Genomic DNA, 17734 nt, shown 5'->3' with positions numbered 1-17734 from the left:
ATGCTGAAGCTCCAATACTTTGGCCACCTAATGCAAATAGACAACTCATTGGAAAAGACTTTGATGCTGGGACAAATTGAGGGCAGGAGGAGAAGGAGATGACAAAGGATGAGATGGTTGGATGGCATCACTGATGCAATGGACATGAACTTGGGCAAACTCCAGGAGATGGTGAGGAACAGGGAAGCTGCCGTGCTATAGTCCATGGGGTTGCAAAGAGTCAAACATGACTTGGCAACTGAATAGCAACAACAAATGCCATGGAATATTATTTAGCTATAAAAAATAATGAAATTCAGATACATGCTATAGTATGGATGAATCATAAAAACATTGTGCTAAGCAAAAGAAGCGGACATAAAGAAACAAATAATCTACTTGTATGAAGTACCTAGAAGAGAGAAATTCACAAAGACAAAAAGTAAAATAGGAGCTGAGGGTTGCTGGGAGTGAGAAGTTACTGTTTAATAGGTACTTCAGAATTTGTTTCATTTAATTAATTAGTTTATTTATTTTTGGCTGTGCTAGGTCTTTGTTGCTTTGCAGATTTTCTCTAGTTGAGATGAGTGAGGGCAACTCTTCGTTATGATGCTCAGGCTTCTCATTGTGGTGGCTTCTCGTTGCAGAGCACGGGCTCTATTATAGGTGAGAGGGCTTCAGCAGTTGGCAGCTGGTGAGCTCAGTAGTCATGGCGCATTGTCCTAATTGCCCCATGACATGTGGAATCTTCCCTAGCCAGGGATTGAACCTGTGTCCCCTGCATTGGCAGGTGGATTCTTAACCACTGGACCACCAGGTAAGCCCAAGTACTATAGAATTCCTGTTTCAATTTGTTTTTAAAATTCTGGAAATGAATAGTGATGATGATTGCTCAACATTATGAATATGGTTACTGCTACTGAAATGTATACCTAAAAATGGTTAAAATGGTAGATTTTTATGTTATATACATTTTACCATACAATACCATGTTATTTTATGTTGCTTACATTTTACATTAAAAATGAAAAAAAAGCCCAACCATATGCCGCCTATAATAAACCCATTTTAAATATAAACACATGCACGCAAAAAAACAAAACCAAAACAAATAAATAAATATAAAGACACAGATAATTTTTAAAAATAGTAATTAAAACGATATACCATGCAAGCATTAATCAAAAGGTAGTTGAAATGGCTCTATTTATATCTGATAAACTTGAATTCAGAACAAGGGTTAAAAAAAGAATACTTCACAGTTTTAATCAGGTCAATTCATTAGGAAGATATAACAATTTTAAGTATTTGTGTACTTTAAAATAGATTCAAATTACATGAAGCAAAAATTGATCAAAATGGAAGGGGAAAAGAAACAAACCTATAATTAGACAGGCTTATTCTTTGGCCACCTCTTGCAAAGAGTTGACTCATTGGAAAAGACCCTGATACTAGGAGGGATTGGGGGCAGGAGGAGAAGGGGACGACAGAGGATGAGATGGCTGGATGGCATCACTGACTTGATGGATGTGAGTTTGGGTGAACTCCGGGAAATGGTGATGGACAGGGAGGCCTGGTGTGCTGTGATTCATGGGGTCACAAAGAGTTGGACAAGACTGAGCGACTGAACTGAACCGAACTGAACAGAACAGAGATACTGTGCGTTTGGTTCTAGACCACCACAATAAAGTGAGTCACACAAATTTTTTTGCTTCTCAGTGTGTATAAAAGTAATCTTTATACTATTCTGTAGTTGATTAAGTGTGCAATAGCATTATGTCTAAGCAAATGTACATATCTTAATTTTAAAAATTAAAAATTCAAATCATCATCTAACAACACAGGGTTGCCACAAACCTTCAATTTGTAAAAGACCAGGTGTCTATGAAGCTTAATAAAGCAAAGTGCAATAAAACTATGTATGCCTGTAGTTGGGGAGTTCAACAATCCTCTCCCAGTAATTGATAGAACAAGCAGATAGCACTAACAATACTAACAGCTTGAACGCTAACATTCTATTTAAACGCCCCATCAAACAATAATAGAATACACCTTCTTTTCAAATGCCAGTGGAACATTCACAAATATCAACTGTAATCTAGATCTTAAAAGAAGTTTCAACAAATTTAAAAGCATTGAAAACATACAGGGTATATTATCAATCACAATAAAATTAAATTAGAAATCAATAAGAAAAAAATTCCCAGGAATCCCCCCACCCAGATATTTAATACTTGAGCAATACATTTCTAAATTACTCAAAAAGGACTTCCCTCATTGTCCAGTGGTTAAAACTCCATGCTCCCACTGCAGGGGAGGCGAGGTTGATCCCTGGTTGGGGAACCAAAATCTCACACACAACGTGGTGTGGCTAAAATAAAATAAAGTAAATTACTCAAAGAAAAAATCACAAAGGAAATTATAATATATTTTTAACGGAATGAAAATTAAAACAATATATTGAATTTATGGGAAAGAGCTAAAGTAGAATGTAGAGGGAAATTTATAACTTTAAATGCTCAAACCAATAATCTAAGTTTCCATTTTGAGGAGCTAGAAAAAGAAGTAATTAAACCCAAAGTAAGCAGAACACAAGTAATGATAAAGCTAAGAGCACAAGTCAGTGAAATAAAGGAAATCAATGGCACAAAAGATTGTTTCTTTTAAAAGAATTACTAGAATTGATTAATCAAAATAAAAGACATAAGTTATCAATATATGGAATGCAAATAGGAATATCATCTAGATCCTCAGACAATAGAAAATAAGGAAATATTATAAACAACTTAATGCCTATAAATTTGACCACTCGAGCAAAATGGGAAAATTTTAGAAAAATACAAACTGCCAAACTCATTCAAGAAGAAATAGATCATCTGTACCTAAAAAGTAAATTGAATTTTAGTTAAAAACCTCTCACAAAGAAACTCCAGGTTCAAATGGTTTCACAGGTAAATTTTACCATACATTTAAAAAATAAATAATATCAATACAGTTGCTTTTATGAAAATAGTATTATGCTGAGGTTAAAACCAAGGACATTGCTAAAAATATGACTATATAACAATAGACACAAAAGTTTTAACAACGTTTTAGTATGTCAAATTAAAAATTATAATATGTCACATCCAAGCAATGTTTAGTAGGAATGCTTACGTTCTAACCCAGAATGTAAAGTAGCTGTGCTTTGTTTTATTATTTTTGAACTGAAATATAATTCACATACCATGAAATTCACCCATTTAAAGTGTACAGTGCAATGGTGTTTAAAAATTCAGGCTATTCAAAGATTGTGTAACCATCATGACTATCTAATTTTAGAATATTTTTATCACCTTAAATATGCATACTAACGTATCCATTAGTATTCACGACCCAATTCTTTCTCCCCTGTCTCTGCAAACCACTAATCGGCTATTTCTAAGTATTTGCCTATTTGGGCAAATAGAGTTATACCAATAGAGTTATGTAATACATGGTATTTTGTGACTGCTTCTTTCAATTTGCAGAATGCTTTCAAGGCTCATCCAGGTTGTACCATGTATCAGTTCTTAATTCCTTTTTACAGCCAAATATTTTTCCATTGTGTGGATATACAATGGGCCTTTGAACAATGCACAGATTAGTCTGCATATAATTGGCCCTACAGTTCCTCCAGAACCACAGTTTAATCAACCATTACTGAAAAATATCTGCTTGTAAGTGGACCCATGCATTTCAAACTAATGGGTCGGCTGTACCACATTTTGCTTATATATTTATCAGTTTGATGGACATACGGGTTGTCCACTTTTTTGACTAGCACTGCTATCATCATCCTTACACACCTCTTCATGTGGGCATATATTTTAATTTATTTTGAGTATATACCAAGAATAGAATTGTAGGGTCATAGGGTAACTCTGTCTAACTTTTTGAGGAACTGACAAACTGTTTTCCAGAGTGACTATACTGTTGGACATTCCCCTCAGCAATACACGAAGTTTCCACCTTCTCCGCATTCTCATTGACTCTTATTGTCTCCTTTTTTGATTAAATAAGACATAGTAATAAGATTGGTTTAAAACCACATGTTCATCTCAATAGATACAGGAAAAGCATTTGACAAAAACCAATGCTCTTTCTCTATATTATAATAAAACAAAACAAAATGGAACTCTAAGCAAACTACAAGTAGAAACTTCTACAGCTTGAAAAGGGGATCCATACGGCTCACAGCTCATTGGCTGACATCACACTTAATGGTGAAGGGTTGAATGCCTTTCCCTTAAGACTGGATAAAAAGCAAAGATGTCTAGTCTTTCCACTCCTATTCAACACTGTACAGGGGGAATGTTAATCAGGAAAGGAAAAAATAAAGAAAGATTGTAAAGAAAGCAGTTAAACTGATTTGCTCATAGAGAACATGGTCATTATGTGGACATGGTTAAGATATCTCAAAAAACACTAAAAGATCTAGCAAGTATGCTTAGGAAAATGACAGGAGACCATGTCAGTACACAACAATAATCAATTGTTATATCAGCAGCAAACAATTAGGAATTGAAAGTTTTAAACACCGTTTACAACAGCATCAAAAACATAATATGCTTAAGGAAAGTTTAAACAAAAAAAAATTGTTCTAGACTTAAAAACTGAAAAATAAAAAGACTGCTAAGAAAATTAAGGAAGGCCTTCACAATTAGATATACTATGTTCAATATTATTTATCAATATTAAGATGTCAATTTTCCTCAAATTTATTTGTAGATTCAATGTCGAGCAAAACCCCAGAAAACTTTTTTGTTTAAAAATTAGGCTGATTATAAATTTTATATGGAAATGCAAAAAAAAAAAAAATAAAACAGGAAAACCAATTTTGAAAAATGAAGAACAAAGTTGAGGAGCTATACTACCTGTTTCAAGATTTACTATAAAGTTACATTAATCAAGATTATGGTGCCAGGGTAAGAATCAGACGGGTTTCCCCAGGGGCTCAATGGTTAGCAATCTGCCTGCAATATAGGAGACATGGGTTCAACCCCTAGATCAGGAAGATCCCTTGGAGGAGGGCATGGTAATCCATTCCAGTATCCTTGCCAGGAAAATCCCATGGGCAGAGGAGCCTGGTAGGCTACAGTCCATAGGGTCACAAAGAGTTGGACACAACTGAAGCCCACATAAGAATTAGACATGAGATCAAAGTGTAAGAGCTAAAATAATAAGACATCTGGAAGAAAATCTTTGTGACCTTTAGTTAGACAAAGATTCTTTCAGATAGGATGCAAAAAGCATGAACCAAAAAATAAAGAGCTTAAACTGGACTTCATTAAATTAAAAACTTCTTCTCTTAAAATGACTGCTAAGAAATTCAAACCATGGTTTTTGATAAAATATTGGTAAAACAATCCTGATAAAGGAGTTCTATTCAGACAATATAAAGAATGTTGCAGCTCTTAAACAACTCATGAAAAATGGGGAAAAGATTTTAACTGACATTTCACCAAAGAAGCTATGGGAACAACAAATAAACACATGAAAAAATGCTCAGCATCCAAAATCATTAGTCATTCAGGAAGTGCAAATTCAAGCTGTGATGATAGACACCAAAGGCCAATGAGAGGGCTCCAATTTAAAGACTTAAAACACTAAATGTCAGCAAGGGTATGGAGCAACTGGAAATCTAATGCATTGTTGGGAGGAATGTAAAATATTTTAGCAAGAAGCTTGGCAATTTCTTGAAAAGTTAAATATGCACTAACCATGTAACCTAGCAATTTCACTCATTATTTACCCAAGAGAAATGAAAATAGTTGTCCACACAAACATTTGTACATGAATGGTTATGGCAGCTTCAAGATAACAAACATTTGAAAACAAGCCAAATGTCCATCAACAAATGAATGGATGAACGAATTTGGTATAGCTCCTCAATAGACTACTACTATCAGTTCAGTTCAGTTCAGTCGCTCAGTCATGTCCGACTATTTTCGACCCCATGAATCGCAGCACACCAGGCCTCCCTGTCCATCACCAACTCCTGGAGTTCACTCAGACTCACGTACTACTACTACTATAAAGAGAGATTAATAGAAATGAACAAATACATGCTACAACAGTAATGAATCTCAGAAACACTGTGCCCAGTAAAAGAAGCCAGACATTAAATGTATGATTACATTATATGAAATTCTAGATTTAGTAACCAGTATCAGATCAGTGGTAAGCTAGGGGAGGGGGCAGGAGTGGGTGATTTGAATGCAGCAAAAATGAACTTTGTGGGGTGATAGAAATGTGTGGTATCTTTATTAGTTACATGGGTGAAATTCGTTTGTCAAATTCTTAAAAATGTACACTGAAGATAGTATTATATGGAAACTATATCCTCAAGAAAGTTAATAAAAAAAATTTTTATAGAAGTAATCGTTTTGGAGAATATGTTTGGAGCTGTTTTCCCACCGCTTGGCTATCTCACTTTTTCTCCCCTGACTTCTCCTCCTCCACTCCTGATTTCTGCTCTTGAGTCACAGCATTCTTTCATTTGCCGGCTCTCCAAATATTTGGAGAGGTCTCCATCAATGGTTTCCTTCACTCACCCACCCACCCCCACCAAAGTCCCCTCTCCCACAGGTTAAACATTGCCAGTTCTTCAGTCATTCACATTTGATGTAGTTTCTGACCTTGATAAAAAGAGGAGCTGGAAAAGCTGTACGCCTTCAACAGAGAGGCAAGATCTGGAATGGTCATGAATTCCCCAAGCTAAGGAGAGTATTCCAAGGGCTGGGTAACCAAAACAAAGCAAACAAAAATATAAGTGTTTATAGTGAAAAAGTGTACAGGGGCCCAAATCACGCAAGGCCACGTAAGCCATGGTCAAGATTTTGTTCCCTCTTAAGTATGTTTTAAAATAGAAGAGATGTGATCTAACCCAGGGCAGCCTGCAGGTGCTAGGCTCAGAGAATTTCCTTCAATCACTTTCCCCTGTGGCACACACCAGGGTACTAACAATCTCAGCAGCTCCGTCATCTTTGATAAGATTTCTCTTTCAAATTTCCTGCACTCTATGAAGCACAGTGCCTTTAGAACAGCATTTACAGTGGTTTTATCTTCTGTGTTCTCTTCTATTTATCAGCTCTCTTGGCTCAAATCCGTGCAGGTTATTTAACTTGGATAGCTTGTTCAACGTCTCTGTTTTCTCACCTGTAAAATAAGGATAGCCACAGAAATGCTTTCAAAGTGTTACTGCAATGATAAAATGTATTAATATATGTGAGATGCTTTGAATATTTACTGGTGCATAGTAAGCAGTCTTTAAGTATTTTCTGTTACTATTTGCCTAAGTATATAGAGGAAAATCTTATAAGCTTCCAGACAGAATGAATAAGTTATCTGTAAAGGGGGGTCAGGGTGGGGGAAGGGAAGGGAAACAGGCTGGCAGCGAAATTTTCCTTTGCAACACTAGAAGCTAGAAGGCAGTGGAATACATTTTTAAATTAAAAATCCTGTGACTGGTTGCTATATACTTATCAAAATGAAAGATACTATTACATGTGTGTAAAAGGCATGCCCTGCCACATAGTAAGTGCCCTGTAAGGTTTTTCTGTTATTACTATCCATAGGGCCAGGGTCTGAGACTTGGAATCTCCCTTCCTGGATGATAACTATATTCCACCTGCGCATACCACACAGGCCATGACTGCACTCCTCATCTGACACATTCTCTTCTCTGTTCTTTCCCACTTACATTTCAATTATTCCAGCCCCAGGAAGGCGAGGAAGGGTTTCACATTCCATCTAAATTAAGAAAGTATCTCTCCTAATTTTGTCAGGTTTACATTAAATATCAACAGATATTGATTGGGGAACAGAAAAAAAAAAAAAGTTCTTAGCCTACATTCTGGACAATACCAAAAGCAAAAAGATTTTGTCTACTTCATGGTGAAATCGTCCTTGCTTTTATTAAATTTTAAAGCTCCTAACTGTATTAAAAAGAATTGTAATATAATTGGAAACTCCATTATTTCATGATTTGTATGATTTTTTAGTAGTTATCCTGTTCTTTGATGTGCTTGACATTACTTCTTCAAACATAAAATTGTTTCATTATTGCTCAATTCAAGATTGTTTACAAAAACTTGATTTGAAATTTTAAAATGTTGAGTTTTCCAAAGAGGAGGAAAGGGTTACAAAACCATCTAAACCATATTTGCCAGGACTTTTATGTCTAAATTTTTATTCAGAGCAATTTAAGGGGAAAAGTAATTCTTATGTTTCTGATTCATTTATGCTTGAATCATCAAATTGCTGTTTTTCTAAAAGCTGTTTGATGTTCCACTAGCTTTTGAATCCTTTAAGACTTTTTAATGTCTCTTTTTCCCCTCATTATAGACTTTCTGCTCTCTGTGGGTTTTATTGGTCCAGTGTGTGCCTTGTATTTAACCCGTATTTCTCAAATTGAACCATTTTATGAACGGGTTCACTCTCACTCTTACCTCAGGACCCATGCACAGGTGCTTTTCTCAGCATGGAACACTCTTTCATGGTTAGCTTCTATATTTCCTTTGTCTAAAAGTGATTTTTCCAACGAGGCTTACTCTGACCTCCCTGTTTCAAATTGCAAAACTAAAATTTACTCTAAAATACAGCACAAAATCAACTTAGCTAAGTGAAATTTAGAATCAAATAAATGTTGGAGGGACTTTGAAGTTTTTCTGGCCCAAATGTCTCATTTTGCAGATGAAGCCTAGAGAAGTTAAGGGGCTTCCCTCAGATTAGACAATCAGTTAAATCCAGAAATATAACAGGCATCTCACACTCAACATGCCCTAGACTGAACTCTGGTTGTCTCCTGGATCCTGTTCCCTGTCTTGGCTGATGGTAACACCATTCTTCCAGTTACTTGGGCCAAACACCTTGGAATCATCTCATCACCCTTTCTTTTACACCCTCCCCCCATATCTAATCTATCAACAAATCCTATTTGCTCTGCCTTCAAAATACAAACAGAATCTTCCTGTCTCCCACATTTGTCCATATCTCATACCCAGAGCAAGTCTCCTGTCTATTCTCCTTGCCTCTATTCTTGCTTCCAATAGTGTGTCCTCGACAGAAGCTAGACTGACTGAAACCCAAGTCAGTTCATGCTACTCTTGTGCTCTGTTCCAAATCCACCAAAAGCTCCGCATTTCACTCAAGCAGTGCCTCCGGGACCCTCCACCCTCTGGGCTCCCATATCCTCCTCCCAAACTTATCTTCTACTCGTCTACCCCTTGCTTGAAAAGTCAAAGTGTTCGTTGCTCAGTCGTGTTGGACTCTGTGACCCCACAGACTATAGCCCACCAGGCTCCTCTGTCCATGGAATTTTCCAGGCAAGAATACTGGAGTGGGTTGCCATTCCCTTTTCCAGGGGATCTTCCTGACCCAGGGATCGAGCCTGGGTTTCCTGCATTGCAGGCAGTCTTTTCCATCTGAGCCACTAGGGAAGTACTGGCCCTTGAAACCTACCCCTTGCTTGCTACCCTGTAAATATAGTGATCTTCTTGCTAGTCCTTGAATAATCCTGACATATTCCCACCTTATAGTCTGGTGACACATATCCATGTGGCATGGGCGTATTTCTGAGTATGAAAAGCATTAATTTGTTAAGTGTAACTAGATAAAATAACCCCCAATTTTTGTGAACTATTTTGTTATCCGTAAGGTCCATCTAGTCAAGGCTATGGTTTTTCCAGTAGTCATGTATGGATGTGAGAGTTAGACTGTGAAGAAGGCTGAGCACCGAAGAACTGATGCGTTTGAACTGTGGTGTTGGAGAAGACTCTTGAGAGTCCCTTGGACTGCAAGGAGATCCAACCAGTCCATTCTGAAGGAGATCAGCCCTGGGTGTTCTTTTGGAAGGAATGATGCTAAAGCTGAAACTCCAGTACTTTGGCCACCTCACGCAAAGAGTTGACTCATTGGAAAAGACTCTGATGCTGGGAGGGATTGGGGGCAGGAGGAGAAGGGGACGACAGAGGATGAGATGGCTGGATGGCATCACTGACTCAATGGATGCGAGTCTGGGTGAACTCTGGGAGTTGGTGATGGACAGGGAGGCCTGGTGTGCTGTGATTCATGGGGTCACAAAGAGTCGGACACGACTGAGCAACTGAACTGAACTGAACTGAACTTTTAATATACCGAGATCCTTATGAAAATGCTCCCACAGGACTTCCCTGCTGGTTCAGTGGTTAAGAATCCAAGCTTCCAATGCAGAGGACCTGGGTTCAATCCCTGGTCAGTGAACTAGATCCCAGATGCCACAACTAAGATCCAGTGCAGCCAAATAAATATTTTTTAAAAAGAAAGAAAGGAAACACTCCCACAGTTAGCTAGGTTCTACCATCAGATGGTACATATCTGAAGACAAGCCTGATCTAAGGACTAAAGCTGCACCACTGATGGGTGAGGAAACCATTGTATTAAAATGGTTAAATTGAAAACCCCTTCCTACTTTCCTATTTGCCATTTGGCTCATTACCTGGGCACTGCTGTGAGCATAATAAACCCACTAGCTTCTCTTTCACACTGCTTCTACCAAGAACTTTCATCCAAGGATGCCACTTACAGAGAATGTTTTTAGGGGGTGATCTATTGCTCTTGCTCCCCCTTGTTTAAAACTCTGGTACTCTGACCTCTCTCGATTCCTGGGAGGCCTTGATTGGGAATCAGAAAACATTTCCATGGAGGGCTGAGAGGAAAGTCTGATTGCAGTAAATTAAGGATGAGAGAATGATTGTGATCCCAGAGACTGTGGCTATGAAGCACATTCTTTGTTCTAAGAGCAAAATATGTTCTCTTCAGAGGAGAAGAAAAATCAGAAAGGATTGGTAGCTTGGCTCTCTACGTGGAAAATTTTCCTGTGTTATAACAATAATACATTTACTGCAGTCCTTTCTCAACATTCTATCTATCATGCTCACTTCACACTTTCCCTCTGCTTATCTATTGCTGGAACACCCTCCCATCCTTTCTGCTTACCTAATGTCCATTGCCGCGAAACATCTATTCCTCTGTTTCTGGGAATATTTCATGATATTCCCTTTGAGAAGCCTGCTCCCCTGTTTTTGGTGAGACTGACTCCACTCTGAGTTCTAAAGATGTGTCCAAATTAATTTAAAAAAATCACACTATCCCTTTGCCCAGGGTACTGTGACTGACTTAAGAATTGACACGTTACCTAATCAGAACCAAGTCGGTGCTAGGGTGCATTTACTAGGGATTTTTGGAAAGAGACACCTCCTTGTTCTCTCTTTGGGCCTCCTGGAAAAGATTCCATCTTCTCCTGGGCAATGCAATGTGGAGCTATGTGGTCTAGAACTGCTGGAGGCATTTTGCTGCCAGGAGGGAAACTAGCTAAAAAATAAAGTCAGCACTCACTCTCATTTCCTCTACCACAGACTTGGATACTTTAGTACTACTAAATTGTATTATTATTAGATACTAGGCAGAGTCATTTATAAATACTGTGATGATGATAAATAATGTCAATAGAGCACTTGGCTAAAGGCCACTAGGTTTAACTCCTGGAAATGCCACTTGCTACGTGTATGACGTGAGGCAAATGCTTTAAATTTTCCATGCCCCTGTTTCCTCATTAGTGAAACAGGAATAATACAAACATATTAGTTGCAGAGGTTTTCACTTCCAGAAAGTCAGTGCACAAAGCTAATGGTGAAAATCTGCCACAAACACTGAGAAATACTAGATGGACAAAATAGTTTATTGTATAATAATAAAGAGTAAAGTGGATTTATTCTTTAGTTATTAAATGTAGATATTAAGGTATCTCTTTCAATAACTGATAGATATAACAGAAGAACATAATTAAGGATATAGAAGTTTCAAAACCATTTCAAATGCCTTTGGTCTAATACATATTTGGAACCATGTACTTAGACATATATATTGTCTTATATTTGCACTAATAAAAAGAAATATATTAAATACTAGCTCACAAAAAATTGAAGATCATTTAATAGATAAAATATCCTTGTATTTGGAAGTTTCAAAATATATTTCTGAATAATTTGTATATTAATTAAGAAATAATCATAGACATTGGAAAATAATTAGATCTAAATTCCTATGAAATTGCTCCATGACAAAACTTGTTAAATGCAACTAAAGCAATTTTCATGGGGAAGTATATAGGCCTAAATGAATGTTAGATAGTGATTTAATTATAAAGTCTTATTTTTCTTTTTATTACTTTTGCAAATAATGTAGCATATATCATAAAGACTTAAAAATCCTTTCTATTTAAATATAACAGAGAAAAGTTCATAAATGATAAATAAAAATATCTATATAGATTTTATGTGGAAAAAGGTTGAATGTGACTAAAATGTATAATGTTACGATTATAATCCACATCATTTTACATCTACATCTCAACAACAGTAAAAATAAACTATGTTTTCAACACGGTATCACCATTGGCATTCTACTTCCTAAGAATAGATATAAACCCAGCAAGCAAAGATGAGATAGCATACCAAACAGAAAATGTAATCTAGTAAATAAATAGAGAAAAGGACTTGTAAAAATAGTCATTACCTGCTTTATACCCCCAAAAGGACCAGGGAGTTGTTAAATATCACCTTGAGTGCTAGCAGAAAACAAGCAGGAAACAGAAGAGAGTTTAACAAAGGGACTAACCGCAACATGTGGGCAAGTTAGGAAGCAGCAGGGTGTGATGAAGTATTTGAGACTCTGTCACCACCTTCAGCATCTTGATAGGAGCTGTTGCCTTTGGTAGAAGAGCATACTAATGCCAGCCTGTGGCTTGACATGGAGGGAGCCTGGAAAATAAAAACACAACCACACAATCTTCCCATTCTCCCATATTCACATGCGTTTCTTATGGTGAAACCCAGCCAGAAGCTAGAGAGCAAGAAAGCCTGTTGATGTGAGCCCAGTGAATGAGGCTGTCCTTTGGAAACACAGAGGAAGGGAGAGAGTAGATTTGGAGGAAAATATCCAACACTGGCATTAGTAAGAAATGAAATACAGTTGCTATCCTCTTCAAAATAATGTATTCAATGAGCTTAATTCTTTTTTTCTTACAGTAAAATCAAAATATCTAGGAGGGCAGTTAATTTATTTCCAAAAATTTCAGTGATAGTAGCTGATGACGTTCTTAATTTTCCATATTATGTTAAATAACATCCCCTAAGAGGCAGAGGTGAACACAGTATTAGACATGCTTGAGATTTACTGGGGGAAACTCCTGTGAAAAATAAAGGGAGAAAAAGTAGGTGTAGGTAAGGAAAGCCTCAGACTGCAATGCAGGTCTGATAACTGTGAAAGGAGAGGAGAAAAGATTCAGCAGGACTGGGTAAGAAGAGATTCAAGACTATATCTCAGTTCTAACAAAGTTTTGGCCAGCCCAAAGAGGAGTCTTTGAACCATTGCAGACATGCTGAGTTGCTTCAGTTGTGTTTGACTCTGTGCAACCCTATGGACTGTAGTCCACCAGGCTCCTCTGTCCATGGGGATTCTCCAGGAAAGAATACTGGAGGGGGTTGCCGTAGCCTCCTTCAGGGGATCTTCCCAACCCAGGGATCAAACCTGCATCTCTTACGTCTCTTGCATTGGCAGGTGAGTTCTTTACCAGTAGTGCCACCTGGGAAACCCAAAAGAAAGTGAAGTTACTCAGTCGTGTCCGACTCTGCAACCCCATGTACTGTAGCCTACCAGGATCCTCTGTCCATGGGATTTTCCAGGCAAGAGTACTGGAGTGGGTTCCCATTTCCTTCTCCAGGGGATCTTCCCAACCCAGGGATCTAACCCAGGTCTCCCACACTGTAGGCAGATGCTTTACCGTCTGAGCCACCAGGGAAGCCACAAAGCCACTCATTATAAAACCCCATTCCCTGAAGGAATCTTCATACCTCTGATTTCATGCCTTCATACCACGTGTTCAGTCACTCACTGTGAGCAGCCTGGAGAAAATGCGGCCTCACAGAATGCGGTGGCAGATCCAGGGTCAAGGCAGCTAGAGTTATCAGTCCACTGTGCTCCCTAGAGCAGGAGATCGGAGAGGGTTATTCTTCATGGCCACCACACACACCATTTACCTCTTTGTGAATTTTAATGCTAAGAAAAAAAAGAGTGGAAAGTGCTCATTGCAATTACTGCCATATAGGGAGGAGTCAAAAGCTAAGTAGATGGAATAATTTGAGGTGCATACAAAGACACTTTACACTGTTGAAATCCCCTCTATGCTCTTGATTTCTACCATCTTGAAAATCTCTCTGTTATAGACAGAACATCAATGTGTTCATTAAAGATCAGCCTCTTTTGCATTATAGATATCAATATAATTCATTCATACTTTTTAAAATCATATTGACTGTAATGTTCCAACAATAATGTTATTTTGACCTATCTTTCATTTAGACTTTCATTTATGATCTTATGACTAATAACTCAACGTGGTCTGATTCATATGTTACAAATGAAGAGATCAAATTAACTCCCCTTAATTTGTAACAGTGGAATACATGGCTATCTCCTCATAGAGCTGACCTTGTATATGCCATATATACTTCTGATAAAATGTATATGATAACATTTCTTTTGAAAAACCTTCCTCCTTTTTATAATATGATGAAATTTAGAGATATCTCCCAGTCTAATGTAACAATCCCCACTACAGCTCTAGCCTATTGAATAATTTGCAGTTGGGCAGTGAGAGGAATGGAGAATGAATCACTAGGAGCCACATAAGCTCATTCAAATAAGGTATATCAGGTTAATCTTATTGATATGATTACTAAACTAGCAGTCTAGATACAAATATAGTGATATCTTTATGGACAAAGTAGAAATATGTTTTGTTTACCAAAAATATTAATTAATTCATTCATAGAATCACAGAAAGTTAGAGCTAAAGTGACTTAAGATGTCATCTTCTTCTATAGATATGTCAGGTTTTTTGTTCAGTCATTCAGTCATGTCTGACTCTTTGCGATCCCATGGACTGCAACACACCAGGCTTCCCTGACCTTCACCATCTCATGGAGCTTGGTCAAACTCAAGTCCATTAAGTCAGTGATGTCATCCAGTTATCTTGTCCTTTGTCATCCCCTTCTCCTCCTGCCTTCAATCTTTCCCAGCATCAGTGTCTTTTTCCAGTGAGTCAGCTCTTTGCATCAGGTGGCCAAAGTATTGGAGCTTCAGCTTCAGCATCAGTCCTTCCAATGAATATTCAGGACTGATTTCCTTTACGATTGACTGGTGGGATCTCCTTGCCTGCCAAGTGACTCTAAAGAGTCTTCTCCAACACCACAGTTCAGCAACATCAATTCTTCAGTGCTCAGCCTTCTTTATGGTCCAAATCTCACATCCATACACGACTACTGGAAAAACCATAGCTTTGACTATATATACTTTTTTGGCAAAGTGAAGTCTCTGCTTTCTAATACACTGTTTAGGTTTGTCATAGCTTTTCCTCCAAGGAATTCTTTTAATTTCATGGCTGCAGCCACCATCTACAGTGGTTTTGGAGCCCAAGAAAATAAAGTCTCTCATTGTTTCCATTGTTTCCCCATCTATTTGCCATGAAGTGATGGAACCGGGTGCCATGATCTTAGTTTTTTGAATCTTGAGTTTTAAGCCAGCTTTTCCACTCTCCTCTTTCACCTTCATCAAAAGGCATTTTAGTTTTTCTTCATATTCTGCCATTAGAGTGATATTGTCTGCATATCTGAAGTTGTTGATATTTCTCCCGACAGTCTTGATTCCAGCTTGTGATTTATCCAGCCTGGCATTTCGTTTGATGTACTCTGCATGTAAGTTAAATAAATGTGTAGCCATTTTAGTATTGAAGATGGAAGAAAAAATAGCAACATTTTCAGCATGTTATAGTTTATTATTCCAAGAAAGGTAAAAATCCAACTGAAACACAAAAAAAGATTTGTGCAGTGTATGGAGAAGGTGCTGTGACTGATCGAACATGTCAAAAGTGGTTTGTGAAGTTTCATGCTGAGATTTCTTGTTTGATGATGTTTCACAGTTGGGTAGATCCGTTGAAGTTGGTAGGGATTACATTGATAGATTAATTGAGAACAATTGATGTTATACCACATGGGAGACAGCTGAGATACTCAAAATATCCAAATCAAGTGTTGAAAGTCATCTGCACCAGATTGGCATATTACTCACTTTGATATTTGGGTTCTACATAAGTTAAGCAGAAAAAAAACCTTCTTGATCGTATTTCCGCTTGCAATTCTCTACTGAAACATAACAAAAAACATTCTGTATTTAAAACAAATTGTGACAGGTGATGAAAAGCGGATACCTAACAATAATGTGAAATGGAAGAGATTGTGGAGCAAGCAAAATGAACCACCACCAACCACACCAAAGACCAGTCTTCATCCGAAGAAGGTGATGCTGTGTATGTGATGGGATTGGAAGGGAGGCCTCTATTCCTTCCAGAAAACCAGATAATTAATTTCATGTACTGCTCCCAATTAAATCAAACTAAGGTTTCTGGAATTAGTCAACAGAAATGCATAATCTTCCATCAGAATAACACAAGACCGCATGTTTCTTTGATGATCAAGCAAAAAGTGCTACAGCCTGACTGGGAAGTTCTGGTTTACCTGCTGTATTCACCAGACATTGTAGCTTTGGATGTTCGTTTATTTAGGTCTTTACAAAATTCTCTTAATGGAAAAAAATTCAATTCTCTGGAAAACTGTATAGAAGGCACCTGGAACAGTTCTTTGCTCAAAAAAGATAAAAAGTTCTGGGAAGATGGAATTATGAAGTTGTCTGAAAAATGGCAGAAGGTGGTGGAACAAAATGGTGAATATGTTGTTCCATAAAGTTCTTGGTAAAAAGTAAACAAGTGTCTTTTATTTTTACTTAAAAACCAAAGGAAATTTTTTGGTTAATTCAATAAGTGAATTAGAGACAAGAAAAGCAATAGAAAAGATCAATAAAACTGAATTGGTCATTTGAAAATAATAAAATCAACAAATCCTTAGCTAAACTGACAACTAAAAGATAAGAGAGAAGACTCAAATGAATAAAATCAGAAATGAAGAAGGAGACATTACCACTGATAGTGCAGGAATAACTACTATGAACATTTATATACTAACAAATTGGATAACATAGAAGAAATGAATAAATTCCTAGAAACATACACTTAACTAAGACTGAATCATGAAGAATTAGAAAATCTGAACAGACCAATAAAGAATAAAGAAATTGAATCAATCATCAAAATCTCCCAAGAACAACCACCACAAAAAACCCAGGGTTATATGGTTTCCCTGATGAATATTAAAAAAAGAATTAATGCCAATCAAAACTATAATGAGCTATTACCCTCTCACATCTGTTAGAATGGCTATTATCAGAAAGCAACAGAAAACAGGTGTTGGTGAGTATGTGGAGAAAAGGGAATTTTCAACACCATTGGTGGGAATGTAAATTGGCACTGCCACTATGGAACACGGTATGGCGGTTCCTCAAAATATTAAAAATAGAACTCCCATATGATCCAGCAATCCCACTTTGGGGTATATATCCTGAAAAAAAATGAAATTAGAATCTTAAAGAGATATTTGTACTCACATATTCTTTGTAGCATCGTTCACAACAATATTTTAATATATATAATGGAATATTATTGTCATGAGAAGGAATGAAATTCTGCCATTTTTGACAAGGATGGAACTTGGGGGTATTATCCTAAGTGAAATAAATCAGACAG

General features: G+C 37.2%; 1 long non-coding RNA gene across 1 annotated transcript; it reads right to left on the bottom strand.

Moving 5' to 3' along the window:
- Positions 1 to 6240: 6240 nt before the first annotated feature.
- On the bottom strand, positions 6241 to 12667 carry LOC121816932 (uncharacterized). The gene is made up of 2 exons (XR_006056649.2): positions 12556 to 12667; positions 6241 to 7158 (listed from the first exon to the last, which is right to left on the bottom strand). It is a non-coding gene; the product is annotated as an uncharacterized LOC121816932 (long non-coding RNA).
- Between the last annotated feature and the right edge of the window lie 5067 nt (positions 12668 to 17734).

The sequence above is a fragment of the Ovis aries genome, chromosome 1 (genome assembly GCF_016772045.2).
Source record: "Ovis aries strain OAR_USU_Benz2616 breed Rambouillet chromosome 1, ARS-UI_Ramb_v3.0, whole genome shotgun sequence".
NCBI lineage: Eukaryota > Metazoa > Chordata > Mammalia > Artiodactyla > Bovidae > Ovis > Ovis aries.
Note: the sequence above shows the minus strand (reverse complement) of the source record. Positions and strands in the feature narration are given on the sequence as shown.